Raw genomic sequence first — 15,284 nt, 5'->3', positions numbered from 1 at the left:
TAGCAAATCAGAAATTAATGCAAGCCACTAGTTTATTTCCTGTATGCAATATAAGAAATTTTGAAGTACCAATGCTATTAGTGCATTGGTTTCATTGTTAAGTGTTCAGTTTAATATTTTGGGTTAAACAAGTTTATATATGCAAAATTGATAACATGTTACCTAATACAATCTTACAATGTGTCTACTCTCACAGAAAATCATTCAGTATATGATAGTGAATGAATTGTAGTCTGAAAATTTGTGGAGAATGTTATGCAACTGAAAATTGGCTGACAATTTCTATATCAAGTTTTATGAATGGGTCCAAAAATGTCACCATGAGTTAAAAGAGGAATTCATATGGCCTATCTAAACCATCAACAAAATGTAGTTAAGATTATACTTTCAGGGATAATTTCTATAGGCAATGATGGGAGAAATGTACTTGAAAGTATCCAAACTCGCTAACCACCATGATGGGTTTAAGAGCTCTCTTCTCAGCATGAATGCAGTTAGCAACTCTGTTTCATGCAGATGTTGTTAGCTTTTTATGACTGTCCTACTTCTTAATAAAGAAGTGGTAGAAGAGAGCTCATTCAGAGTGGCTGATTACACACTTTAAAAACAACTATGGTTATTTAAATCTAAGTTTGTATAATGTTTAATATCCTTGAAAGAATAAGCATTGATGTTTCAACATTCCCGAATCAGAGTGTTTTTTTATGATATATCAATAAAAGCAATGGCTAAGAGTATTATTTTACATTTTAATTTTAACCTTCTTTAAGTGGTTCATGTCAATGAGGACTTGAAAAATGTAAAGTGTGCTTTCCTTAAAAGAACCTTTGGATTGCAGTGTATGTGTTTAATAATTGTTTAATTCTTTAGCAAATCAGCAATTAATGCAAGCCACTAATGTATTTCCTATATGCAATATAAGAAATTTTGAAGTACCAATGCTATTAGTGCATTGGTTTCATTGTTAAGTGTTCTGTTTAATATTTTGGCTTAAAAAAGTTTATTTATGCAAAAATGATAACATGTTACCTAATACAATCTTAAAATGTGTCTACTCTCACAGAAAATCATTCAGTATATGATAGTGAATGAATTGAAGTCTGAAAATTTGTGGAGAATGTTATGCAACTGAAAATTGGTTGACGATTTCTATATCAAGTTTTATGAATGGGTCCAAAAATGTCACCATGAGTTAAAAGAGGAATTCATATGGCCTATCTAAAATATCAACAAAATGTAATTTAGACTATACTTTCATGGATCATTTTTATAGGCAATTATAGATTCAATGTTTTGTAAAGTGTCCAAACTTGCCAACCACCATGATGCGTTTAAGAGCTCTTTTCTCAGCATGAAGGTAGTTAGCAACTCTGTTTCATGCAGATGTTGTTAGCTTTTGATGACTGTCCTACTTCTTAATAAAGAAGTGGTAGAAGAGGGTTCATTCAGAGTGGCTGATTACACACTTTAAAATCAACTATGGTTATTTAAAACTAAGTTTGTATAATGTTTAATATCCTTGAAAGAATAAGTATTGATGTTTCAACATTCCTGAATCAGAATGTGTTTTATGATATAGCAATAAAAGCAATATCTAAGAGTATTATTTTACATTTTAATTTTAGCCTTCTTTAAGTTGTACATATCAATGAGGACTTGAAAAATTTAAACTATGCTTTCCTTAAAAGAACCTTTTGTTTGCAGTTTATTTATTTAATAATTGTTTAATTATTTTGCAAATCAGCAACTAATGCAAGCCACTAGTTTATTTGCTATATGCATTATAAGAAATTTTGAAGTACCAATGCTATTAGTGCATTGGTTTCATTGTTAAGTGTTCTGTTTAATATTTTGGCTTAAAAAAGTTTATTTATGCAAAAATGATAACATGTTACCTAATACAATCTTAAAATGTGTCTACTCTCACAGAAAATCATTCAGTATATGATAGTGAATGAATTGTAGTCTGAAAATTTGTGGAGAATGTTATGCAACTGAAAATTGGTTGACGATTTCTATATCAAGTTTTATGAATGGGTCCAAAAATGTCACCATGAGTTAAAAGAGGAATTCATATGGCCTATCTAAACCATCAACAACATGTAGTTAAGATTATACTTTCAGGGATAATTTCTGTAGGCAATGATGGGAGAAATTTACTTGAAAGTGTCCAAACTCGCCAACCACCATGATGAGTTTAAGAGCTGTCTTCTCAGCATGAAGGCAGTTAGCAACTCTGTTTCATGCAGATGTTGTTAGCTTTTGATGACTGTCCTACTTCTTAATAAAGAAGTGGTAGAAGAGGGCTCATTCAGAGTGGCTGATTACACACTTTAAAATCAAATATGGTTATTTAAAACTAAACTTGTATAATGTTTAATATCCTTGAAAGAATAAGCATTGTTGTTTTAACATTCTTGAATCAGAGTGTTTTTTTATGATATAGCAATAAAAACAATATCTAAGAGTATTATTTTACATTTCAATTTTAATCTTCTTTAAGTGGTTCATGTTAATGAGGACTTGAAAAATGTAAAGTGTGCTTTCCTTAAAAGAACCTTTTGTTTGCAATGTATTTGTTTAATAATTGTTTAATTCTTTTGCAAATCAGCAACTAATGCAAGCCACTAGTTTATTTCCTATATGCAATATAAGAAATTTTGAAGTACCAATGCTATTAGTGCATTGGTTTCATTGTTAAGTGTTCTGTCTAATATTTTGACTTAAACAAGTTTATATATGCAAAAATGATAACATGTTACCTAATACAAACTTAAAATGTGTCTACTCTCACAGAAAATCATTCAGTATATGATAGTGAATGAATTGTAGTCTGAAAATTTGTGGAGAATGTTATGCAACTGAAAATTGGTTGACGATTTCTATATCAAGTTTTATGAATGGGTCCAAAAATGTCACCATGAGTTAAAAGAGGAATTCATATGGCCTATCTAAACCATCAACAAAATGTAGTTAAGATTATACTTTCAGGGATCATTTCTATAGGCAATGATGGGAGAAATGTGCTTGAAAGTGTCAAAACTCGCCAACCACCATGATGAGTTTAAGAGCTCTCTTCTCAGCATGAATGTAGTTAGTAACTCTGTTTCATGCAGATGTTGTCAGCTTTATATGACTGTCCTACTTCTTAATAAAGAAGTGGTAGAAGAGGGCTCATTCAGAGTGGCTGATTACACACTTTAAAATCAACTATGGTTATTTAAATCTAAGTTTGTATAATGTTTAATATCCTTAAAGGAATAAACATTGATGTTTCAACATTCCTGAATCAGAATGTTTTTTTTATGATGTAGCAATAAATGCAATGTCTAAGAGTATTATTTTATATTTTCATTTTAACCTTCTTTAAGTGGTTCATGTCAATGAGGACTTGAAAAATGTAAAGTGTGCTTTCCTTAAAAGAACCTTTTGTTTGCAGTAAATTTGTTTAATATATTTTTCATTCTTTAGCAAATCAGCAATTAATGCAAGCCACTAGTTTATTTCCTATATGCAATATAAGAAATTTTGAAATACCAATGCTATTAGTGCATTGGTTTCATTGTTAAGTGTTCTGTTTAATATTTTGGCTTAAACAAGTTTATATATGCAAACATGATAACATGTTACCTAATACAATCTTTAAATGTTTCTACTCAAACAGAAAATCATTCAGTATATGATAGTGAATGAATTGTAGTCTGAAAATTTGTGGAGAATGTTATGCAACTGAAAATTGCCTGACAATTTCTATAACAAGTTTTATGAATGGGTCCAAAAATGTCACCATGAGTTAAAAGAGGAATTCATATGGCCTATCTAAAATATCAACAAAATGTAATTTAGATTATACTTTCATGGATCATTTTTATAGGCAGTTATAGATTCAATGTTCTTGAAAGTGTCCAAACTTGCCAACCACCATGATGAGTTTGAGAGCTCTTTTCTCAGCATGAAGGTAGTTAGCAACTCTGTTTCATGCAGATGTTGTTAGCTTTTGATGACTGTCCTACTTCTTAATAAAGAAGTGGTAGAAGAGGGCTCATTCAGAGTGGCTGATTACACACTTTAAAATCAACTATGGTTATTTAAAACTAAGTTTGTATAATGTTTAATATGCTTGAAAGAATAAGCATTGATGTTTCAACATTCCTGAATCAGAATGTTTTTTATATTATAACAATAAAAGCAATGTCTAAGAGTATTATTTTACATTTTAATTTTAACCTTCTTTAAGTGGTTCATGTCAATGAGGACTTGAAAAATGTAAAGTATGCTTTCCTTAAAAGAACCTTTTGTTTGCAGTGTATTTGTTTAATAATTGTTTCATTCTTTAGCAAATCAGAAATTAATGCAAGCCACTAGTCTATTTCCTGTATGCAATATAAGAAATTTTGAAGTACCAATGCTATTAGTGCATTGGTTTCATTGTTAAGTGTTCTGTTTAATATTTTGGCTTAAACAAGTTTATATATGCAAAAATTATACCATGTTACCTAATACAATATTAAAATGTGTCTACTCTCAAAGGAAAATAATTCAGTATATGATAGTGAATGAATTGTAGTATGAACATTTGTGGAGAATGTTATGCAACTGAAAATTGGTTGACAATTTCTATATCAAGTTTTATGAATGGTCCAAAAATGTCACCATGAGTTAAAAGAGGAATTCATATGGCCTATCTAAAATATCAACAAAATGTTATTTAGACTATACTTTCATGGATCATTTTTATAGGCAATTATAGATTCAATGTTCTTGAAAGTGTCCAAACTTGCCAACCACCATGATGCGTTTAAGAGCTCTTTTCTCAGCATGAAGGTAGTTAGCAACTCTGTTTCATGCAGATGTTGTTAGCTTTTGATGACTGTCCTACTTCTTAATAAAGAAGTGGTAGAAGAAGGTTCATTCAGAGTGGCTGATTACACACTTTAAAATCAACTATGGTTATTTAAAACTAAGTTTGTATAATGTTTAATATCCTTGAAAGAATAAGTATTGATGTTTCAACATTCCTGAATCAGAATGTATTTTATGATATAGCAATAAAAGCAATATCTAAGAGTATTATTTTACATTTTAATTTTAGCCTTCTTTAAGTTGTACATATCAATGAGGACTTGAAAAATTTAAACTATGCTTTCCTTAAAAGAACCTTTTGTTTGCAGTGTATTTATTTAATAATTGTTTAATTCTTTTGCAAATCAGCAACTAATGCAAGCCTCTAGTTTATTTCCTATATGCATTATAAGAAATTTTGAAGTACCAATGCTATTAGTGTATTGGTTTCATTGTTAAGTGTTCTGTTTAATATTTTGGCTTAAACAAGTTTATATATGCAAAAATGATAACATGTTACCTAATACAATCTTAAAATGTGTCTACTCTCACAGAAAATCATTCAGTATATGATAGTGAATGAATTGTAGTCTGAAAATTTGTGGAGAATGTTATGCAACTGAAAATTGGCTGACAATTTCTATATCAAGTTTTATGAATGGGTCCAAAAATGTCACCATGAGTTAAAAGAGGAATTCATATGGCCTATATAAACCATCAACAAAATGTAATTAAGACTATACTCAGTGGCGTAATTAGAAATTTTTCTCCCCCAAGCCAAAAAATTCTTCGGCGGCCCCCCCCCCCCCTTCATGCTCCATAATTGGGAGCAAGAAAGGGATAAATATGCGCGCGTGCCAAAAAAGGGGTGTGGTTTTGTTGGAATGGGCGTGGTTTTGCATAAAGGGGCGTGGCATTGCAGCAAAAGACTACCTTATACCCCAGTTTTGCAACCTGCACGCCTATACGTTGGCCACCACAGGAAAGAAAAATAATCCTGATTCATGCCCCTTACATTATTTGTCATTTTTCCTCCTTATAGTAATGCCCAGTATACATTATGCCACATACTGCAATGGCCCTTAGACATTATGCCGCACACAATAATGCACATGACACAATATGCACACACTGTAATGCCCCCGACACATTATGCCACACAACGTAATGCCTGTGACACATTATGCCACACACTGCAATGACCCTGAGACATTATACCACATATCACAATGCCCGCGATATAGTATACCATACACCGTAATGCCTGTGACACATTATGACTAGTGATGAGCGGATTCGGTTTTACTCGGTTCTCAAAACCGAATCATATTGGCTCACTGATATCACATGTTTTGGATAGCCAATAAGATTCGGTTTTGAGAACCGAGTAAAACCGAGTAAAACCGAATCCGCTCATCACTAATTATGACACACACCGCAATGTCCGTGATACGTTATGCCACACACCGTAATGCCCATTACACATTAAGTCCTACAGTAAGGCTTCTAATTACTTTTCAATTACCTGCTCGTTGTCAGGGGTTTCATGCACTGGGTGTCATGCTCGTTGCCAGGGGTTTCATGCTCTTGGTTCCATGCACGGTGCCAGGGGTTTTCATGCTCAGGGTGTCATGCTCGTTGCCAGGGGTTTCATGCACTGGGTGTCATGCTCGTTGCCAGGTGTTTCATGCACTGGGTGTCATGCTCGTTGCCAGGTGTTTCATGCACTGGGTGTCATGCTCGTTGCTAGGAGGTAGTCCTTGTTGCTAGGGCTGTGCTCCCAGTGCCACATATGTCCCCAGTGCCAGATATTCCCCCACGGTGCCAGGTACTCACATACCCCAGTGCCAAATATAGCCCCCCCATGTGCCAGGTACACATATACCCCCCCAGTGCCACATATGCCCCCAGTGCCAGATATTCCCCCCCAGTGCCACATATGCCCCCAGTGCCAGATATGCCCCCAGTGCCATATATTCCCCCCAGTGCCATATATGCCCCCAGTGCCAGATATTCCCCCCCAGTGCCATATATGCCCCCAGTGCCATATATGCCCCCAGTGCCAGATATTCCCCCCGTGCCATATATGCCCCCAGTGCCAGATATTCCCCCCCAGTGCCATATATGCCCCCAGTGCCAGATATTCCCCCCAGTGCCACATATGCCCCCCAGTGCCACATATGCCCACAGTGCCATATATTCCCCCCCAGTGCCAAATATGCCCCCCAGTGCCACATATGCCCCCAGTGCCAGATATTCCCCCCCAGTGCCATATATGCCCCCAGTGCCAGATATTCCCCCCAGTGCCATATATGCCCCCAGTGCCAGATATTCCCCCCCAGTGCCATATATGCCCCAGTGCCAGATATTCCCCCCAGTGCCATATATGCCCCAGTGCCAGATATTCCCCCCAGTGCCAGATATTCCCCCCAGTGCCATATATGCCCCCAGTGCCAGATATTCCCCCCCAGTGCCATATATGCCCCAGTGCCAGATATTCCCCCCAGTGCCATATATGCCCCAGTGCCAGATATTCCCCCCAGTGCCAGATATTCCCCCCCCAGTGCCATATATGCCCCCAGTGCCAGATATTCCCCCCCAGTGCCATATATGCCCCAGTGCCAGATATTCCCCACAGTGCCATATATGCCCCAGTGCCAGATATTCCCCCCAGTGCCAGATATCCTCCCCCCCCCCGCTTTTTGGAGGGACACGGAGGGCACAGCTCACCTCTCCTGTGTCCCTCCTGCTGCATCATCTCCGGCGGCCGCGGGTCTAATAGGGGGAAGTGCCGGTTCGTGAGCCAATTAGAGCTCACGGACGGCACTTTCCCCTATTAGACCCGCGGCCGCCGGAGATGATGCAGCAGGAGGGACACAGGGAGGCGCGCTGTGCCCTCTGTGTCCCTCCAAAAAGCGGCGGAAGGAAGGAGACTGCAGACTGACATGCGGACGCTCGTCCGCATGTCAGTCTGCTGTAAATCAGTGGCGCCCCCGCAGCCCCTCGCCCCCAAGCCACCGAGAGGGCTGCGGGGGCAGTAGTTACGCTACTGACTATACTTTCAGGCATCTTTTCTATAGGCAATGATGGGAGAAATGTGCTTGAAAGTGTCCAAACTCGCCAACCACCATTATAAGTTTAAGTGCTCTCTTCTCAGCATGAAAGTAGTTAGTAACTCTGTTTCATGCAGATGTTGTTAGCTCTTGATGATTGTCCTACTTCTTAATAAAGAAGTGGTAGAAGAGGGCTCATTCAGAGTGGCTGATTACACGCTTTAAAATCAACTATGGTTTTTTAAAACTAAGTTTGTATAATGTTTAATATTCTGGAAAGAACAAGCATTGATGTTTTAACATTCCTGAATCAGAATGTTTTTTATTATATATCAATAAAAGCAATGGCTAAGAGTATTATTTTACATTTTAATTTTAACCTTCTTTAAGTGGTTCATGTCAATGAGGACTTGAAAAATGTAAAGTGTGCTTTCCTTAAAAGAACCTTTGGATTGCAGTGTATTTGTTTAATAATTGTTTAATTCTTTAGCAAATCAGCAATTAATGCAAGCCACTAATGTATTTCCTATATGCAATATAAGAAATTTTGAAGTACCAATGCTATTAGTGCATTGGTTTCATTGTTAAGTGTTCTGTTTAATATTTTGGCTTAAAAAAGTTTATTTCTGCAAAAATGTTAACATGTTACCTAATACAATCTTAAAATGTGTCTACTCTCACAGAAAATCATTCAGTATATGATAGTGAATGAATTGAAGTCTGAAAATTTGTGGAGAATGTTATGCAACTGAAAATTGGTTGACGATTTCTATATCAAGTTTTATGAATGGGTCCAAAAATGTCACCATGAGTTAAAAGAGGAATTCATATGGCCTATCTAAACCATCAACAAAATGTAGTTAAGATTATACTTTCAGGGATAGTTTCTATAGGCAATGATGGGAGAAATGTACTTGAAAGTGTCCAAACTCACCAACCACCATGATGAGTTTAAGGGCTCTCTTCTCAGCATGAAGGCAGTTAGCAACTCTGTTTCATGCAGATGTTGTTAGCTTTTGATGACTGTCCTACTTCTTAATAAAGAAGTGGTAGAAGAGGGCTCATTCAAAGTGGCTGATTACACACTTTAAAATCAAATATGGTTATTTAAAACTAAGTTTGTATAATGTTTAATATCCTTGAAAGAATAAGCATTGTTGTTTTAACATTCTTGAATCAGAGTGTTTTTTTATGATATAGCAAAAAAAACAATATCTAAGAGTATTATTTTACATTTCAATTGTAATCTTCTTTAAGTGGTTCATGTCAATGAGGACTTGAAAAATGTAAAGAGTGCTTTCCTTAAAAGAACCTTTGGATTGCAGTGTATTTGTTTAATAATTGTTTAATTCTTTAGCAAATAAGCAATTAATGCAAGCCACTAATTTATTTCCTATATGCAATATAAGAAATGTTGAAGTACCATTGCTATTAGTGCATTGGTTTCATTGTTAAGTGTTCTGTTTAATATTTTGGGTTAAACAAGTTTATATATGCAAAAAGTATAACATGTTACCTAATACAATCTTAAAATGTGTCTACTCTCACAGAAAATCATTCAGTATATGATAGTGAATGAATTGTAGTCTGAAAATTTGTGGAGAATGTTATGCAACTGAAAATTGGTTGACAATTTCTATATCAAGTTTTATGAATGGGTCCAAAAATGTCACCATGAGTTAAAAGAGGAATTCATATGGCCTATCTAAACCATCAACAAAATGTAGTTAAGATTATACTTTCAGGGATAATTTTTATAGGCAATGATGGGAGAAATGTACTTGAAAGTGTCCAAACTCGCCAACCACCATGATGAGTTTAAGAGCTCTCTTCTCAGCATGAAGGCAGTTAGCAACTCTGTTTCATGCAGATGTTTTTAGCTTTTTATGACTGTCCTACTTCTTAATAAAGAAGTGGTAGAAGAGGGCTCATTCAGAGTGGCTGATTACACACTTTAAAATCAAATATGGTTATTTAAAACTAAGTTTGTATAATGTTTAATATCCTTGAAAGAATAAGCATTGTTGTTTTAACATTCTTGAATCAGAGTGTTTTTTTATGATATAGCAATAAAAACAATATCTAAGAGTATTATTTTACATTTCAATTTTAATCTTCTTTAAGTGGTTCATGTCAATGAGGACTTGATAAATGTAAAGTGTGCTTTCCTTAAAAGAACCTTTTGTTTCCAGTGTATTTGTTTAATAATTGTTTCATTCTTTAGCAAATCAGCAATTAATGCAAGCCACTAGTTTATTTCCTATATGCAATATAAGAAATTTTGAAGTACCAATGCTATTAGTGCATTGGTTTCATTGTTAAGTGTTCTGTTTAATATTTTGGGTTAAACAAGTTTATATATACAAACATGATAACATGTTACCTAATACAATCTTAAAATGTGTCTACTCTCACAGAAAATCATTCAGTATATGATAGTGTATGAATTGTAGTATGAAAATTTGTGGAGAATGTTATGCAACTACAAAATGGTTGACAATATCTATGTCAAGTTTTATAAATTGGTCCAAAAATGTCACCATGAGTTAATAGAGGAATTCACGTGGCCTATCTAACTCATCAACAAAATGCAGTTAAGATAAAACTTTCAGAGATCATTTATATAGGCAATGATGGGTGAAATGTGTTTGAAAGTGTCCAAACTCGCCAACCACCATGATGAGTTTAGAAGCTCTCGTCTCAGCATGAAAGTAGTTAGTAATTCTGTTTCATGCAGATGTTGTTAGATTTTGATGACTGTCCTACTTCTTAATAAAGAAGTGGTAGAAGAGGGCTCATTCAGAGTGGCTGATTACACACTTTAAAATCAACTATGGTTATTTAAAACTAAGTTTGTATAATGTTTAATATTCTGGAAAGAACAAGCATTGATGTTTTAACATTCCTGAATCAGAATGTTTTTTATGATATAGCAATTAAAGCAATGTCTATGAGTATTATTTTACATTTTAATTTTAACCTTCTTTAAGTGGTTCATGTCAATGAGGACTTGAAAAATGTAAAGTATGCTTTCCTCAAATGAACCTTTTGTTTGCAGTGTATTTGTTTAATAATTGTTTCATTCTTTAGCAAATCAGAAATTAATGCAAGCCACTAGTTTATTTCCTGTATGCAATATAAGAAATTTTGAAGTACCAATGCTATTAGTGCATTGGTTTCATTGTTAAGTGTTCAGTTTAATATTTTGGGTTAAACAAGTTTATATATGCAAAATTGATAACATGTTACCTAATACAATCTTACAATGTGTCTACTCTCACAGAAAATCATTCAGTATATGATAGTGAATGAATTGTAGTCTGAAAATGTGTGGAGAATGTTATGCAACTGAAAATTGGCTGACAATTTCTATATCAAGTTTTATGAATGGGTCCAAAAATGTCACCATGAGTTAAAAGAGGAATTCATATGGCCTATCTAAACCATCAACAAAATGTAGTTAAGATTATACTTTCAAGGATAATTTCTATAGGCAATGACGGGAGAAATGTACTTGAAAGTATCCAAACTCGCCAACCACCATGATGAGTTTAAGAGCTCTCTTCTCAGCATGAATGCAGTTAGCAACTCTGTTTCATGCAGATGTTGTTAGCTTTTTATGACTGTCCTACTTCTTAATAAAGAAGTGGTAGTAGAGAGCTCATTCAGAGTGGCTGATTACACACTTTAAAAACAACTATGGTTATTTAAATCTAAGTTTGTATAATGTTTAATATCCTTGAAAGAATAAGCATTGATGTTTCAACATTTCCGAATCAGAGTGTTTTTTTATGATATATCAATAAAAGCAATGGCTAAGAGTATTATTTTACATTTTAATTTTAACCTTCTTTAAGTGGTTCATGTCAATGAGGACTTGAAAAATGTAAAGTGTGCTTTCCTTAAAAGAACCTTTGGATTGCAGTGTATTTGTTTAATAATTGTTTAATTCTTTAGCAAATCAGCAATTAATGCAAGCCACTAATGTATTTCCTATATGCAATATAAGAAATTTTGAAGTACCAATGCTATTAGTGCATTGGTTTCATTGTTAAGTGTTCTGTTTAATATTTTGGCTTAAAAAAGTTTATTTCTGCAAAAATGATAACATGTTACCTAATACAATCTTAAAATGTGTCTACTCTCACAGAAAATCTTTCAGTATATGATAGTGAATGAATTGAAGTCTGAAAATTTGTGGAGAATGTTATGCAACTGAAAATTGGTTGACGATTTCTATATCAAGTTTTATGAATGGGTCCAAAAATGTCACCATGAGTTAAAAGAGGAATTCATATGGCCTATCTAAACCATCAACAAAATGTAGTTAAGATTATACTTTCAGGGATAGTTTCTATAGGCAATGATGGGAGAAATGTACTTGAAAGTGTCCAAACTCGCCAACCACCATGATGAGTTTAAGGGCTCTTTTCTCAGCATGAAGGCAGTTAGCAACTCTGTTTCATGCAGATGTTGTTAGCTTTTGATGACTGTCCTACTTTTTAATAAAGAAGTGGTAGAAGAGGGCTCATTCAGAGTGGCTGATTACACACTTTAAAATCAAATATGGTTATTTAAAACTAAGTTTGTATAATGTTTAATATCCTTGAAAGAATAAGCATTGTTGTTTTAACATTCTTGAATCAGAGTGTTTTTTTATGATATAGCAATAAAAACAATATCTAAGAGTATTATTTTACATTTCAATTTTAATCTTCTTTAAGTGGTTCATGTCAATGAGGACTTGAAAAATGTAAAGAGTGCTTTCCTTAAAAGAACCTTTGGTTTGCAGTGTATTTGTTTAATAATTGTTTAATTCTTTAGCAAATAAGCAATTAATGCAAGCCACTAATGTATTTCCTATATGCAATATAAGAAATTTTGAAGTACCAATGCTATTAGTGCATTGGTTTCATTGTTAAGTGTTCTGTTTAATATTTTGGCTTAAACAAGTTTATATATGCAAAAATGATAACATGTTACCTAATACAATCTTAAAATGTGTCTACTCTCACAGAAAATCATTCAGTATATGATAGTGAATGAATTGTAGTCTGAAAATTTGTGGAGAATGTTATGCAACTGAAAATTGGTTGACAATTTCTATATCAAGTTTTATGAATGGGTCCAAAAATGTCACCATGAGTTAAAAGAGGAATTCATAAGGCCTATCTAAACCATCAACAAAATGTAGTTAAGATTATACTTTCAGGGATAATTTTTATAGGCAATGATGGGAGAAATGTACTTGAAAGTATCCAAACTTGCCAACCACCATGATGAGTTTAAGAGCTCTCTTCTCAGCATGAAGGCAGTTAGCAACTCTGTTTCATGCAGATGTTTTTAGCTTTTGATGACTGTCTTACTTCTTAATAAAGAAGTGGTAGAAGAGGGCTCATTCAGAGTGGCTGATTACATACTTTAAAATCAACTATGGTTATTTAAAACTAAGTTTGTATAATGTTTAATATCCTTGAAAGAATAAGTATTGATGTTTCAACATTCCTGAATCAGAATGTGTTTTATGATATAGCAATAAAAGCAATATCTAAGAGTATTATTTTACATTTTAATTTTAGCCTTCTTTAAGTTGTACATATCAATGAGGACTTGAAAAATTTAAACTATGCTTTCCTTAAAAGAACCTTTTGTTTGCAGTTTATTTATTTAATAATTGTTTAATTATTTTGCAAATCAGCAACTAATGCAAGCCACTAGTTTATTTGCTATATGCATTATAAGAAATTTTGAAGTACCAATGCTATTTGTGCATTGGTTTCATTGTTAAGTGTTCTGTTTAATATTTTGGCTTAAACAAGTTTATATATGCAAAAATGATAACATGTTACCTAATACAATCTTAAAATGTGTCTACTCTCACAGAAAATCATTCAGTATATGATAGTGAATGAATTGTAGTCTGAAAATTTGTGGAGAATGTTATGCAACTGAAAATTGGTTGACAATTTCTATATCAAGTTTTATGAATGGGTCCAAAAATGTCACCATGAGTTAAAAGAGGAATTCATAAGGCCTATCTAAACCATCAACAAAATGTAGTTAAGATTATACTTTCAGGGATAATTTTTATAGGCAATGATGGGAGAAATGTACTTGAAAGTATGCAAACTCGCCAACCACCATGATGAGTTTAAGAGCTCTCTTCTCAGCATGAAGGCAGTTAGCAACTCTGTTTCATGCAGATGTTTTTAGCTTTTGATGACTGTCTTACTTCTTAATAAAGAAGTGGTAGAAGAGGGCTCATTCAGAGTGGCTGATTACACACTTTAAAATCAAATATGGTTATTTAAAACTAAGTTTGTATAATGTTTAATATCCTTGAAAGAATAAGCATTGTTGTTTTAACATTCTTGAATCAGAGTGTTTTTTTATGATATAGCAATAAAAACAATATCTAAGAGTATTATTTTACATTTCAATTTTAATCTTCTTTAAGTGGTTCATGTCAATGAGGACTTGATAAATGTAAAGTGTGCTTTCCTTAAAAGAACCTTTTGTTTCCAGTGTATTTGTTTAATAATTGTTTCATTCTTTAGCAAATCAGCAATTAATGCAAGCCACTAGTTTATTTCCTATATGCAATATAAGAAATTTTGAAGTACCAATGCTATTAGTGCATTGGTTTCATTGTTAAGTGTTCTGTTTAATATTTTGGGTTAAACAAGTTTATATATGCAAACATGATAACATGTTACCTAATACAATCTTAAAATGTGTCTACTCTCACAGAAAATCATTCAGTATATGATAGTGTATGAATTGTAGTATGAAAATTTGTGGAGAATGTTATGCAACTACAAAATGGTTGACAATATCTATGTCAAGTTTTATAAATTGGTCCAAAAATGTCACCATGAGTTAATAGAGGAATTCACGTGGCCTATCTAACTCATCAACAAAATGCAGTTAAGATAAAACTTTCAGAGATCATTTATATAGGCAATGATGGGTGAAATGTGTTTGAAAGTGTCCAAACTCGCCAACCACCATGATGAGTTTAGAAGCTCTCGTCTCAGCATGAAAGTAGTTAGTAATTCTGTTTCATGCAGATGTTGTTAGATTTTGATGACTGTCCTACTTCTTAATAAAGAAGTGGTAGAAGAGGGCTCATACAGAGTGGCTGATTACACACTTTAAAATCAACTATGGTTATTTAAAACTAAGTTTGTATAATGTTTAATATGCTTGAAAGAATAAGCATTGATGTTTCAACATTCCTGAATCAGAATGTTTTTTATGATATAACAATAAAAGCAATGTCTAAGAGTATTATTTTACATTTTAATTTTAACCTTCTTTAAGTGGTTCATGTCAATGAGGACTTGAAAAATGTAAAGTATGCTTTCCTTAAAAGAACCTTTTGTTTGC

The 15,284-nt window shown here is 33.6% G+C and overlaps 15 non-coding genes across 15 annotated transcripts; all 15 read left to right on the top strand.

The window, feature by feature from the left end:
• Window positions 1–375: 375 nt before the first annotated feature.
• LOC135053915 (small nucleolar RNA U3) lies at window positions 376–588 on the top strand. The gene has a single exon (XR_010243206.1). It is a non-coding gene; the product is annotated as a small nucleolar RNA U3 (small nucleolar RNA).
• A 654-nt stretch (window positions 589–1,242) lies between these two features.
• LOC135054012 (small nucleolar RNA U3) lies at window positions 1,243–1,455 on the top strand. The gene has a single exon (XR_010243292.1). It is a non-coding gene; the product is annotated as a small nucleolar RNA U3 (small nucleolar RNA).
• A 653-nt stretch (window positions 1,456–2,108) lies between these two features.
• LOC135053752 (small nucleolar RNA U3) lies at window positions 2,109–2,321 on the top strand. The gene has a single exon (XR_010243062.1). It is a non-coding gene; the product is annotated as a small nucleolar RNA U3 (small nucleolar RNA).
• A 654-nt stretch (window positions 2,322–2,975) lies between these two features.
• On the top strand, window positions 2,976–3,188 carry LOC135053779 (small nucleolar RNA U3). Its single transcript, XR_010243086.1, has one exon. It is a non-coding gene; the product is annotated as a small nucleolar RNA U3 (small nucleolar RNA).
• Window positions 3,189–3,843: 655 nt separating this feature from the next.
• LOC135053963 (small nucleolar RNA U3) lies at window positions 3,844–4,056 on the top strand. The gene has a single exon (XR_010243248.1). It is a non-coding gene; the product is annotated as a small nucleolar RNA U3 (small nucleolar RNA).
• Window positions 4,057–4,709: 653 nt separating this feature from the next.
• On the top strand, window positions 4,710–4,922 carry LOC135054031 (small nucleolar RNA U3). The gene has a single exon (XR_010243309.1). It is a non-coding gene; the product is annotated as a small nucleolar RNA U3 (small nucleolar RNA).
• A 2,969-nt stretch (window positions 4,923–7,891) lies between these two features.
• On the top strand, window positions 7,892–8,104 carry LOC135053978 (small nucleolar RNA U3). Its single transcript, XR_010243262.1, has one exon. It is a non-coding gene; the product is annotated as a small nucleolar RNA U3 (small nucleolar RNA).
• Window positions 8,105–8,757: 653 nt separating this feature from the next.
• Window positions 8,758–8,970, top strand: LOC135053957 (small nucleolar RNA U3). The gene has a single exon (XR_010243243.1). It is a non-coding gene; the product is annotated as a small nucleolar RNA U3 (small nucleolar RNA).
• Window positions 8,971–9,624: 654 nt separating this feature from the next.
• On the top strand, window positions 9,625–9,837 carry LOC135053998 (small nucleolar RNA U3). The gene has a single exon (XR_010243279.1). It is a non-coding gene; the product is annotated as a small nucleolar RNA U3 (small nucleolar RNA).
• A 654-nt stretch (window positions 9,838–10,491) lies between these two features.
• On the top strand, window positions 10,492–10,704 carry LOC135054059 (small nucleolar RNA U3). Its single transcript, XR_010243330.1, has one exon. It is a non-coding gene; the product is annotated as a small nucleolar RNA U3 (small nucleolar RNA).
• A 653-nt stretch (window positions 10,705–11,357) lies between these two features.
• Window positions 11,358–11,570, top strand: LOC135053916 (small nucleolar RNA U3). The gene has a single exon (XR_010243207.1). It is a non-coding gene; the product is annotated as a small nucleolar RNA U3 (small nucleolar RNA).
• A 654-nt stretch (window positions 11,571–12,224) lies between these two features.
• Window positions 12,225–12,437, top strand: LOC135053904 (small nucleolar RNA U3). Its single transcript, XR_010243196.1, has one exon. It is a non-coding gene; the product is annotated as a small nucleolar RNA U3 (small nucleolar RNA).
• Window positions 12,438–13,091: 654 nt separating this feature from the next.
• Window positions 13,092–13,304, top strand: LOC135053959 (small nucleolar RNA U3). The gene has a single exon (XR_010243244.1). It is a non-coding gene; the product is annotated as a small nucleolar RNA U3 (small nucleolar RNA).
• A 653-nt stretch (window positions 13,305–13,957) lies between these two features.
• On the top strand, window positions 13,958–14,170 carry LOC135053909 (small nucleolar RNA U3). Its single transcript, XR_010243201.1, has one exon. It is a non-coding gene; the product is annotated as a small nucleolar RNA U3 (small nucleolar RNA).
• Window positions 14,171–14,824: 654 nt separating this feature from the next.
• On the top strand, window positions 14,825–15,037 carry LOC135054061 (small nucleolar RNA U3). The gene has a single exon (XR_010243331.1). It is a non-coding gene; the product is annotated as a small nucleolar RNA U3 (small nucleolar RNA).
• Window positions 15,038–15,284: the final 247 nt, after the last annotated feature.

Source organism: Pseudophryne corroboree, chromosome 2 (assembly GCF_028390025.1).
Source record: "Pseudophryne corroboree isolate aPseCor3 chromosome 2, aPseCor3.hap2, whole genome shotgun sequence".
NCBI classification, from domain to species: Eukaryota; Metazoa; Chordata; class Amphibia; order Anura; family Myobatrachidae; genus Pseudophryne; species Pseudophryne corroboree.
The sequence above is the reverse complement of the archived record's forward strand: the minus strand, read 5'-3'. Positions and strand labels throughout refer to the sequence as shown.